This window comes from Apium graveolens, chromosome 3 (genome assembly GCF_009905375.1).
Source record: "Apium graveolens cultivar Ventura chromosome 3, ASM990537v1, whole genome shotgun sequence".
Classification (NCBI taxonomy): domain Eukaryota; kingdom Viridiplantae; phylum Streptophyta; class Magnoliopsida; order Apiales; family Apiaceae; genus Apium; species Apium graveolens.
In genome coordinates, this window is record NC_133649.1 from 133,325,039 (window position 1) to 133,337,330 (window position 12,292).

Consider the following 12,292-nt stretch of genomic DNA (forward strand, 5'->3'; position numbering starts at 1 on the left):
GACCTTTACATACACCCATTTACTTTATGGAATACTAATACGATCTTAGAATTTCCATAACAGTACTCCTATATAGCGTGGTCTGATAATTTTCCTTAATCAACATCATCAGCAAAAGTTACTATTCATCTGTGTTTCAAAAATTCCAAAAATTGGGGTTATTACATAAGACATCGGTATCTTAACCAACCGATGTCTATAATCGTTTTTAAAAAAATAAAGAAGACCCGCTTCTTTCTTTCCAACGTTAATATACCAAAAAATTCCCCCCCTTAACCAAAAATTTTACTCTCAGTTTTCCCCCTAACCAAAACCGTTTTCCCTCACCCTCTCTCATTCTCTTTTTTCTCTCATTCTCTATTCTCTCTTCCCTCTTCTCTCTCACTATCTCGTCTCTCTTTTGTTCTCTCAGTCTCTCTTCTCTCTCATCTCTCACCGTCTCTCTTCTCAATCACCCTCTCTAAACCTAATTATACCCCTATTTGTACAAACCTTTAATTAAACTCGATTAATTCCTAAATCGAGCTCGATTAGTGCTAAATAATCTTGAAAAAAGTTGGGTCTACTCGATTTGTGTGAGAAAAGTAAGTTTATTTCGAATTGATTTTCAAATTTTATGTTTTTTTTAATAGAGTTTTGTTTATAGGTCTCTGGAGCTTTGTTAGTGTTGAAAGAAGTTGGGTTTGCTTGATTATGTAAGATTAACTTCTAATCTACTCGATTAAAAGTTGGTGTATGTATTGTTAATCTTGAAAGAAGTTGGGTTTACAGATCTATATAAGTGTACTGGTGGCTTTGTTATTATTACTGCTAGTGTTTCTTGTTACCCTGTTTCTTGTTTGTTCTATTTCTTATTGCATTGTTTCTTATGTGGCCTATTAAGGGTTTTTATTGGGAAGGTAGTTATATTGTTGTCCATGGGATTGGTGAGATGGTTTGATAATGGTCTTCTTGTAATTGATTAGTTAGATAGAAGTTGTAATTGATAAGTTAATTAAAGTAGTTTTTGTTAAGAGATAAGAGGATGTGTCTATCTGTTAAGGAAAAGGCAAAGCAAACTTTTCTCAACATTTTGTTATATAATCCTCTAACCCTGTGCGCCAGGGTTCCTCATACTGATTTGCTACTAACTATTGTTTTGTGATAGTGTTTATTTTTATTTACAGAAGAGCTTTTATTATCATTAAATGGTTAAGTTTTAACTTTAGATCCACCTCACCCTTTTGTAACAATTTCTTTTGTAACAATTTCACAATTTTAAATTGTTTAGATCTGTGTTAATTTTACTGTAGTGACTGTTGCAATCCGTCTCAGACTCTCAGGGGTGGAAGATTTTCCTATTTTTGTTTTGTATTTGACATTCTATGGTGGTTATATTTGCATTATCATTCTACTCAAAATGAAGAAACCTCATCTGTTTAGATATTTATGCAGTTGCGTGATGCTTTAAGTCTGTAAACATTATCTATTGTATTTGTGCGTCTGATGTTTTTTTAATTATCTTTCTGTTTGCTTGTTACTCCTTCAGACAATGTGGACTTGGGGATAACATGTGGAAAGTATCTCCATGTGTCATGCCTTAGCATTGTGGATCCAGGTATAAATTTACATATACATTCAAGCTTGCAACATAATGGAATGATTCTGATACTTGTATACTTATTATCCTTGATATAAATTTCAGGTGATTTCGATATCATTAAGACCTTGCCTGGGGATCACCAAGAGACCCTTCTTCAGCTAGTGGAATGATTTTTCTAGTTCGGTTGAACTTTCATTTCTTCAGTTCATGGTTTGTATGGGATTGTAGACTAGCCATACATGTATCCTGTTAGTCTGAACAAAACTTTTATTGACCATGGCTCATATTTACTGTTTTTTTCCTAGACAGGCAATGTTTGTTCCTTCTATAAAAGGACAAGGTACTGAGGACCAACAAGAGAAATGGTTGGTACTTGCACAAAAAATGCAAATTATCGGTTGTTATGCACAAACTAAACTTGGTCATGGCTCCAACATACAAGGTCTTGAAACCACAGCCACGTTTCATTCCAATACAGATGAGTTTGTAATCCACAGTCCCACTCTTACAGCGAGCAAAGTGAGTATTATGATCTATGTGATAGTATTTACTTTAGTGGACACTTGCCAGATAGTTTATTTAGTTAACTGGTTGCAATGCCTCTGCTCCTAGTTATCTGTCTTTACATATAACCACAAACCAGAAGGTCATTTGAATATAATATCAATATCTTTTAATTGTCTAATTTTAACTAACTTTCAATCTAGTCTTACTATATATAATGTCTTAAACTTACACTCTGTGTCTTTCACGAATATTCATTTGGTTGTCTGCTTGATTGAAATGTAATCATTTTTGAGTAAAAGTATTAGTCGATATTTTTGCATGCGTAAAAAAGCTTATCAAAAGTTTTTAACAGGTTGATTGATGGAACAAAACACCACATTCTCAAGGTAGCACATCCCTCTGGTTTATCTGCTAACAGAGGCTTCTTTGGATGCAGGTTAGTAATTTATTGATAAATATAATCACATTGAATGATGTATTAAATTATTGAAAGTATGAGTTCTGTCAAACTTTTGGTTTATTTAAAATGTCTCCAGCATATCCAGAGCTGGAACATGTTCCTTCTCGCGTTCCTTGTATTTGATTTTGTATATCTGCTATCTGCTAGGTGTAGGCCCGAACCCAAGAAACAATCTCTTTTTGAAAAATAAGGTATAGGGTGTATACATGTGGACTTGCCGTTATACCGAGTCTTCTACACTGGGTATAAGCTTTATGTATATATGGTTGTTTGAGACATTCCATTTAGGAGCATTGTGTTTGCCCCTTTTCAAAATCAACTTGTTAATTCACTCTGAATCTGATGGATCACTGTACCAAACAGGCTGAGTCCACATTGTTTGAGGCTTAGTAGTTCATAAGATGTACTAAATTACTTCCTCTTTCTTGGTGCACAGACATTTTTCTCGTACAAACCAGCTCTTGGAAGAAATGGGAATGGCTCTCACAAATTGTCAGCTATAATTTGGAGAAGTTCTGCAACTCTAATGTAGTTTTGTATACTGGTCTGGGATATCAAGCCCCGATGCTCACCTAAGCATGCGGCAAGTTCTCTTTCAAGATATCAACCCCGATAATAATCTGGAGAAGTTCTGCAACTCTGTTTTTCTTCTTATTTTTGCTATAATAAAGCTAAAGTCTAGTTTGCAACAAACTAAATTGCGATAATGTCTATGCAACCCTTTCTGCACCTTTCTCGCCACCTTCATGCTATGCGTCGACCCAAGGGCTGTGGTGGTCGCTTCCTGAACACAAAAAAGCAGATGAAGGTGATAAAGGGAGAATGCATGTTCTCCAGTTGTCTGGTAACTTTCTACTTGCTGACTGGTACAGGTTGCCTTTTGCATTCACAACATAGCTTACCAAGGCAGATTTGCATTTGCTGATTTCTCACTACTAATTAATTGGATGAAGGCTGGAATACTTGAATCGGACACGAATATCATTGTTAGCCCATACTATGCTGAAGAACTTACTTCCGAAGATGCCAAGGGAGTGGAATTGGATAACATTCTTCGGAGAACATGTATTAAGGGAATTGTAAATGGTATGGATCTGCAAGAGTGGGACCCACTGACAGATAAATATACTAATGTCAAATATGATGCAACAATGGTAAGTATTTTCATGACATCCATTTCTGCAAAAAATCTTTCAAACATCTTACATCTTACATATATAATCTCGACCTTGTCAGGTAATGGATGCAAAACCTCTGCTAAAAGAAGCCTTGCTGGCTGAGGTTGGATTGCCAGTAGACTGTGAAGTCCCTGTTATAGGCTTTATTGGGAGACTAGAAGAACAAAAGGGGTTTGATATTCTTGCAACATCTATCTATGGATTCATAGATGAGGAAGTACAGATAATAGTTTTAGTAAGCATTTTGAAGTATTTGAGCCGAACCATATTAGCTTATATTTCAAACAAGTAAGAAGTTCTTTACTGATGGTTGTTTTACGGCATTACTCAGGGGACTAGCACGGTGATGCGTACGTTATGAGTATTGTATAATATTTGTAATAATATGTTAAGTATAATCTTATATAAGTAAACAACTATGTGTTACTACTTAATGTTGATTTAATACTTTTTTTTGCTTTTGTTATAAAACTGATGTGAAGCAACTAAAAATACATCACCTGTTTAAACTAAAAATGATGTCTAAACTAACAAAATAAATTGAATTATACGAATAAAAATGATGTCTAAAGTGTTAAAACACATTGCTTTGTGCAAGTATATAAAAGTAAATCAAAAGAAAACTGACGTCTTCCAGAACAATGTACATCGGTTTACCTTACGAAATCGTTGTTAAAGTATAATTTTAGCATCGCTTCCTCAAGTAAAACTGATGTTATAAGTTATGTTTAACGTCGATTGAGTAAATAAACCGATGTAAAATACAGAGTAAGACATCAAATTTTTTAAGAATATGATGTCTATCAGTTAAAAGTTCTTCCCTGTTATATGTTTAAAGTGCTTTTTAACCTCCTAGATACCATTTTTCACAATCTAGTTTTAACATGTTATTAAAAAAAGGGATAATTATACATCAGTTTGCTAAAAAAACCGATGTCTATGTACATCTTTAACATCGGCTAAAAACCGATGTTAACGACCCCTACCTTTCTCTACAGATACGAAGACATCAGTTTGAAAAAAAAAGACATCGGTTTATAACCGATGTCTGAGGGCATTTTTCTAGTAGTGTCTCCTCAGCTGTTGGTATGCAACATGTTCACAGGGCATATGATGGACTTCAAAACCCTGACCTCAAATTGCATCTCAAGGCTTCTACCATCTCTGTGAAAGGAATTCTCTCTGAACTTGCTGCTATGAAGACATCTCATACCACTTTACAGAACAAAATTGATACTTTTATGGTTAATCCACTTACTTCAGCTGAACTCATAAGTGTGAAGAAAGCTGTTAGAGCTGTGGTTCAATCTCAATAAAACATGGATACTCGATTTTCTTCCTTGGAAGATAAAGTGTCTTCAATGGCTGATAAACTGGATGCTATGTTTTCTCTTCTTTCAAATCCTGATGCCAAAAAGGGGGAGAAGATAACTGTCACAAAATCTACACCTGACTCTATTCAGTTGAAAGATAAAAATACTGATGATGATGGTGATAAGAATCCAGTTGCTAATGTTCAAATTGCTCCTGTTGCTCAACAACCTCAACATTCTAGAAGATCTGGTTCTGGACAAGGAAAGTCTACTGGTGCTCATGGAGTTAAGCACAAGACTAATATTGATGCTCTTGAAACTGGTGATGTTACAATCTCTAACTTAGCATATGCTAAAGGATTATTCTTTCCTTACAGACACAAGAAAACATGTGAAGTGATTGTTCTGTATTACAAGGATAAGAGGTTTGAGCAAAAGAATGCCATAAGTGCTCTTGGATTGATAACTAAAGAATTTCCTAATTTAACAGCTAAAGAAGCAGTTATGCAACGGAAGGAGTTATTGGCTCAAATTAAAGCTGAAGTAAACACCTCTAAAGGAAGAGGAAAAAGAGGTGGAAGAACTACAAGAGCCAGAGGAAGAAGAGGAAGAGGAAGAATCTCTAATTCAAGTCGAGGTTCTGCAATTGATTCTGCATTTCTGAATGTTCTTTTTAGAGAAGGTTTTGTTCCTGTACAAGGAAATGATGTAAAAGAAGAAGTTGAGGATACTGAAGAATTGATTGTCCCCAGAAAGAAGAAGTCAACCGCTGACTTTGCTTAAGTTGATGTAACTAATGCAAATATGTCTCTTAAAGCAGACACAAATCCTGAGAAAAAATGAGATCCTGATGCTGTGAATCTGAAAGCTGACTTTGATACTGATGAGAAGGTGATCAAAGTATTGGATGAATCAGTTCTTAATATAATAGTTGTTTCTCATGATTCAGAGGCTGATGAACAAGAAAGAACTAACAGAAGGAGAGCTGATCAAGCATGTAATATCTATGTGCAAAGAATTATGAATTCAAGGAGAGAGCTATGGCAGAAATTAAAAGGGAAGATTCATGATTTATCTACTGGGAATGCTCCTCTCAGCAAGAAGGATACAATATGGAAGATATCTATTCATTCAGTTATCCTAGAGGATTCAAGCCCATTGAAGTTGTGTTAGCAGGACTTAGGGATAATTTTTCTAAACAAGATGATATTGATAAGTCCATCAAGAAACTTCTTGGGTGGAACATAATAAAAAGCTAAAACTTATCAAAACTCATACTAGAGGAGGTATTGGTCATTCTGAAATGGAGACTCTGAGATCTAACTTGCTTGACACAGATACTCTGACTGACAGTCTTGGAGAGAGAATTACTCCTTCATATCTTGAGAAAGTTGAAGCTGTGAAGATTGTATATAGAAAGATAAATGATAATGATGTCAGAGAGGAAATTCTGTACTTCTTGAGAGATGGTAAGGTGAAAAGCTTTACATTGCAGCAACTCTTGTTGAAGTGTGTGACATAGTTGAAATATATTCACTATCTTCTCAGAGTTGAGGACAAAGTCACCAGAAACCGGTCTTCTATAATACTTGAGAGTATTAGAAGAAGAGTCATGAGCAAAGAAGACAAATACAATGGTGAGTATGTTCCTTTATACAGAACTTACACTGGTCAAGAAATGAAGATGGAAAAGGGAGTTGCGGTTCTGAAAGTTTTTCTCAACAATCCTCAGTTATCTTTCAGTCCTGATCATAAAGATGTCAGTTTAAGCTTTATGTTAATTGGTGATCTTGAAATAATTAAGAGTTCAATTTCTAAATTAAGATCAGCCATTTATCAGCTTGGGGAAGATACTGAAGAGAAGAAAGAGTTGAAGAAAAAGCTTGTCAAAGTCCTTCAAGACAAGGAGGAAGAAAGGTTAAACAAATTTCTGGAAACAACTGTCAGACATCTTAGAATATTGAAGTAAACCTTATTCCTTTTAAATTTTGTAACTTGGTTTTGGCATCATTGAGAACGGAATTTATACTTCATTACATTAAGCATAAATTGGGGGAGATTGTTACGTGCTGATTCTCAATGATCAGAAGAAGCTCAGGATCTGGCTGTTCTGGATGTCATCAGGATTTGATGTGCCATCAGGATTTGATGCTCATCAGTATCTGCAGAAGCATCAATATTTGAAGAATAGTCTATTGTGAAGATTTAGTCTGTTCCTTATTTTGAGGGATGTATATCTGTTCGTTCTGAGTGATAGGACTTTGTATATTCAGTTAGAGATATGTATCATTTTTTGTTAGTATTTGATAATGCATATCCTAGACTGATTTGTACCAGCTGTGTATTATATAAACACAGTTTAGGTCATCACATAGTGATTAACTCGAGCATTGTACGACCTAGCAGCTCTTAAGAACATCAGTATTTCTTGAGAGAGTTTGTAATAGTTTTTATCAAAAATATAAAGAACTGTTATATTTTTATACTTGTTCGAAATGTTTATACAATTGTATCCAACCCCCCTTAAACAATTGTATCTTTACTGGGCAACAATTTGTGTTTTGGGCAAGTTGGCTTCTGCATTGTCCAGATATCTCCTCAGTGTTAGGGCGAAAACACGCGCTAATATTCACGCAAGTATACGCGTTCGCAAGTAATATAGAATACTTTCTAGTTAGTTCCCACAGAGACTCAGACTAATTATGTTCACTTAAACTCACTCACCAATGTATGTTTACTTCTCAATGTTAAGACAATAACACTTAGAATAATATTAACTAATTGTGAACTACAATTAACTACTAAATTTGACCACTTAATTAACACTTCGAATTAACAATATTAAAACACTCATGAGATCACAACTTCATTACTACTTCCTTCAATAGTTATTGTTATTACCCTTAGCATGCAATAGTGATGATATTAATCGAATAACACGAAAGTGATAAAAGCCAACTTTCATTGTACTAATACCATTCTACCAAACATCCACAATTGAGATAGAAGTTGAATAGGCATCAATTATGTTGAGTCCCTATATGTCTACAGAAATTGACAACATAATGATTTAAGCACAAGTTATTCCGTTTGATTACACAGGGCGAAAAAAATGGTTAGAGTTACCCACTAATCATGCAACATCATACATGAACCTATGCTAGCATGGCAAGTTCTAAATCTCAAGATCCACCGTCGTTTCACAAGAGATTAACACCCTATCTTATATGTTCGCGACGCACATAAGACGAATACGCACAACCAATACTAGATATCATACAATCATCACACACTAAGGTATTAAACAACTAACTAAAGAATTCCATAGTAAATCCGTTACGACCCCATGATCACGGTTAGCAATTGATAGCACTTATCGTCATCATGGGTTCATATGAAAACATGATAAATAAAGACAAGAGAATAATAACTAAACTAATTATATTAAACCAGAGTACGTCACAAGAGTAATTAGGTTCAAAGCAAAGAAAACTAGCATCCAACGTTACAACGAAATAAAGAATCACAAGAAAATATGCTTCCTCTTCGTTGCGGTGTGCTAAAACGGTCTTCTTCCTTATCTCCTTCGCTCCTCGATTAATACAACAATTCAACACACGTGAAACGTCTCTGAATCTACTTATATAGAAGTCCCATAAAACTCAGATTACACAGAAGTTAGAAGCCAAACAGAAGTAGAAGTCTAAAATAAATTATTAATTTCCCGTCCCTGCGCGGCCGCTCAGCTTAGCTGAGCGGGCGCTCAGCTTATTGCGCGGCCGCTCAGCATAGCTGAGCGGGCGCTCAGACCCCTACTGGAAAATGTCTGATTTTTGCTCCGTTTCTTCGCTGTAATCTGCTCCTTTCTTCCCTCTCGTGATGCTAGACACATGCCAAGGCTTATTATTGATGATTACTCCCCCGAAATGCAACTATTACCCTGAAACGCACAAACACTAGAAAAATGCATCAAATACACAAAATACTTGATTTCAAGACATCAATTTAAGCCATTTTAAGACGTTCTTAGTGGTATAAAATGCCACTTATCACACCCCCAAACTTAAATCGATGCTTGTCCTCTAGCGTCACAGACTCAAAAACAAATAAAACATGCATGAATGCAATCTATATGAAATGCAGCGATCCCCCTCACTACGACTAAACCAACCAACTTATGACATCTCAACAAATGCAATTAGGCGACTAAAGATCAATCAAACCATGCCAACTAACATACAGCCAGAAACGTGGTGTGTGCAGATGCTTAACAGATATGCTCCGGAATTAAATCCATTATTATGACTCAACTATCATCAAGGCAATCTCATGATTATACAAAGAATAAAAATTCTAGGCACAAAGTGACTTATAACACTACAAGAATTTTGGAGCTTATCACGGAATCATGCTTTTTATTCCTAACAGTAATGCTTATTTGACCGTGCAATGAGTGAGGTCCACAAAAGACTTATATAATGGTATCCATGTAGCGAGCGTTAGGTTAGCGGATCCCAGACTCTAAAAGCCTTAGGTCACTAGGCACAAAGTCCCCTAAGAACTTAATAACTCGAATACCAAAGAGCCCACTCGTGATCAATTATGCATACTTTTTTTTTCTCTTTTTTTTCTTTTTCTTTTTTTTCTTCTTTTTTTTTCAAAATTTCTGAGCAAGTGCGTTTCGCTCCATCTTGCTCAACCCTAGACTACTCGCATAAACATACGAGCCGGCTACTAGCCAATTGACGCCTAGCCACAATTAGCATCAAATTCCATTTTTTTTACTCCATTTTTCTTTTTCATGCCTTTATCACTAAGAACCTATTATAAAATTCTAAGCATAATAAATAGATTAACCTCGAAAACAATCTGATCATAACAACAATCTAGTCCTTAAGCATTCTCTAAAACTTAGTGAAAATACAAGTGTTTCTAGCATGCATATCAACCTACATGACTCAACATCACTTTAATGCTATCACTACACTCACATCAACATCACAAATCAGTCGGTAAATCATCGCAAAAGGGATCATGGTATATGCATGAGCTACATGATATGATACACAAATAAAACTATATATATAAAAAAACTATATGGCAAAAATTATGCAACTATATGAACTAACTATCATGAATATGCAGCTATATGACACACACATATAATATTCCTTAACTACCACCCCCAAACTTAAAATCTTCACTGTCCCCAGTGAAGGTAGTAGAAAGGAACACAGGGTATACCTACTCGAAGTCATCGTCACCATCACCCTCAGTGGGTGGTGTATTAGGAGGCGGATATGCAGAGTCCTCACCAAAAACTGGCCACTGGATGCCAGCTCCAAGGCCTCGAAAAGCAGTCCCTAGCGCAAGGATGAGCTCCTGAGCAAACCTGCTCTGCGTCTCATACATAGCATCCATCCTCCGTGATAGCCTCCTATATTGGGCATCATCCATCCCAGTACCTTCCTGAGCTCTCGAAGAACCAGCTTCATCACGCCTAGGCCTCTCCATAGTAGCACCTCGTGCTGGACGCCCTCCTGGAAGATGATAACCCGGCCCATACTCCTCGGGCTCACCACCGGTCCACTCCTGCATCGCATTCAGAGTCCCGGAATCAATAGGAGCGGCCGGCAACTGCAACTGCTCATGAGACGGCCAGTTCACTCCCACCGCTCGGCAAAGCTTAGTAACAGTAGATGCATACGGGATGTTCATGTGCTTAGCTCCCTTCAAAAACTTCAGAATTCCTTCATAGATGAACTCATCAAGGTCCACATAGTATTCCTCATTCAAAATTCCCCACAACAACTGTGCTCTCTCAACTGTGCTCTCTCAACTGTGACCTCATGTGCATGCGAAGAAGGCAGAATATTAGCACAAATAAACGCATTCCATGCACGGGCATACCTGTTCATCGCGATTGCCGGAAAGTGACGATACTCATTAGTTCCTGTCTTGAAGGTCCAAACTGTGCCCGGCCTACAGAGAGTAGCACAAATCAAATCCAAGTCAAAATCCTCAGCAGTTTTCTCGTTCCAGTTCTCCTCTGCGGGCTTCCTCTCTCGCTGCCCAATCACACGGCGAATCGCCACTGGGTGATAATCAACCGTCATCCCCCGGACCACAGAAAACCCATTCTTCTCGGCCTTTGCGTTCGCATAGAACTCGCGAACCACGCTCATCGGCACTGCTTCAGGTGACTCACAAAAAGCTATCCACCCCTTCTCAGCAATCATAGGTAACAACTCACCATCCCTCCCTGATGGTAAAAATCCCCTCTCCTTCAGAGTCGGCTTCCCCAAAAGTCTAGTGTACTCCTCCTCCGCAGCCCTGTCATTCAACCGAGGCCTCGCAACAGTACCCCTCGAAGAATCAGCCGTAGGCAAAGTGCTGCTGCTATCAATAGTCCTTGCTCTCTTGGGTGCCATTGAATCTGAATAAAAGTGCTTGAGAATTGTGTTATTGTGTTTGGGAGAGAGTTTGAGTGTAGAAGTTGTGTGGGAGATATGTGGGATAGGTGTATGTATGTATAGGGAATGAATTAGGGTATAATTTGATTAGGAGTGGGTTTATGGGTAAAAATCATGGGAAATGGGGAATAGGTCGTGGGTTTTATGGGTTGAAATTTGTGTTTTATTTTTCTGATTTTTTTGTATTTTTATTAACTAAAAAAAAATTTCATTCAGCCGACCCCTGAGCGGTCGCTCAGCAAAGCTGAGCGGGCGCTAAGGGGTCACTGGAAAAAAAAAATTTCAGCCAGGTTTTTCTGATTTTTTTTGTGGTTTTGGATAGGTTATTAACTTCTAAGGGTTCCTGTAACAACAAATCATGGGTTGCCTCCCACGCAACGCTTCTTTTTCGTCATTAGCTTGACGTTGCGTACCTTCCTCAAGTTGACAATAAAACGGCACTAACCACTTCTCGGTTTGCCGTGTCCCCATAGTAGTGCTACAAACGCTGACCATTAACCTTGAATGCTTGGTCCGAATCATTCTCAAAAATCTCCACCGCTCCGTGTGGAAACACAGTTTTGACAATAAAAGGTCCAGACCACCTTGATTTCAACTTCCCAGGAAAAAGTCGGAGACGAGAGTTGAATAAGAGAACTTGTTGCCCCGGCATGAATAACTTAGGATGTAGCTTCCTATCGTGCCACCTCTTCACCTTTTCCTTGTACATTTTGTTGTTCTCGTACGGTTGGAGTCGAAATTCATCAAGTTCATTGAGCTGAAGCATTCGCTTCTTTCCA

General features: G+C 37.3%; 1 pseudogene; it reads left to right on the forward strand.

Annotated features, from left to right (window-relative positions):
• The first annotated feature begins 1,858 nt into the window (after positions 1–1,858).
• LOC141714589 (granule-bound starch synthase 1, chloroplastic/amyloplastic-like) overlaps positions 1,859–12,292 on the forward strand; it is a 77,061-nt pseudogene continuing 66,627 nt past the window's right edge.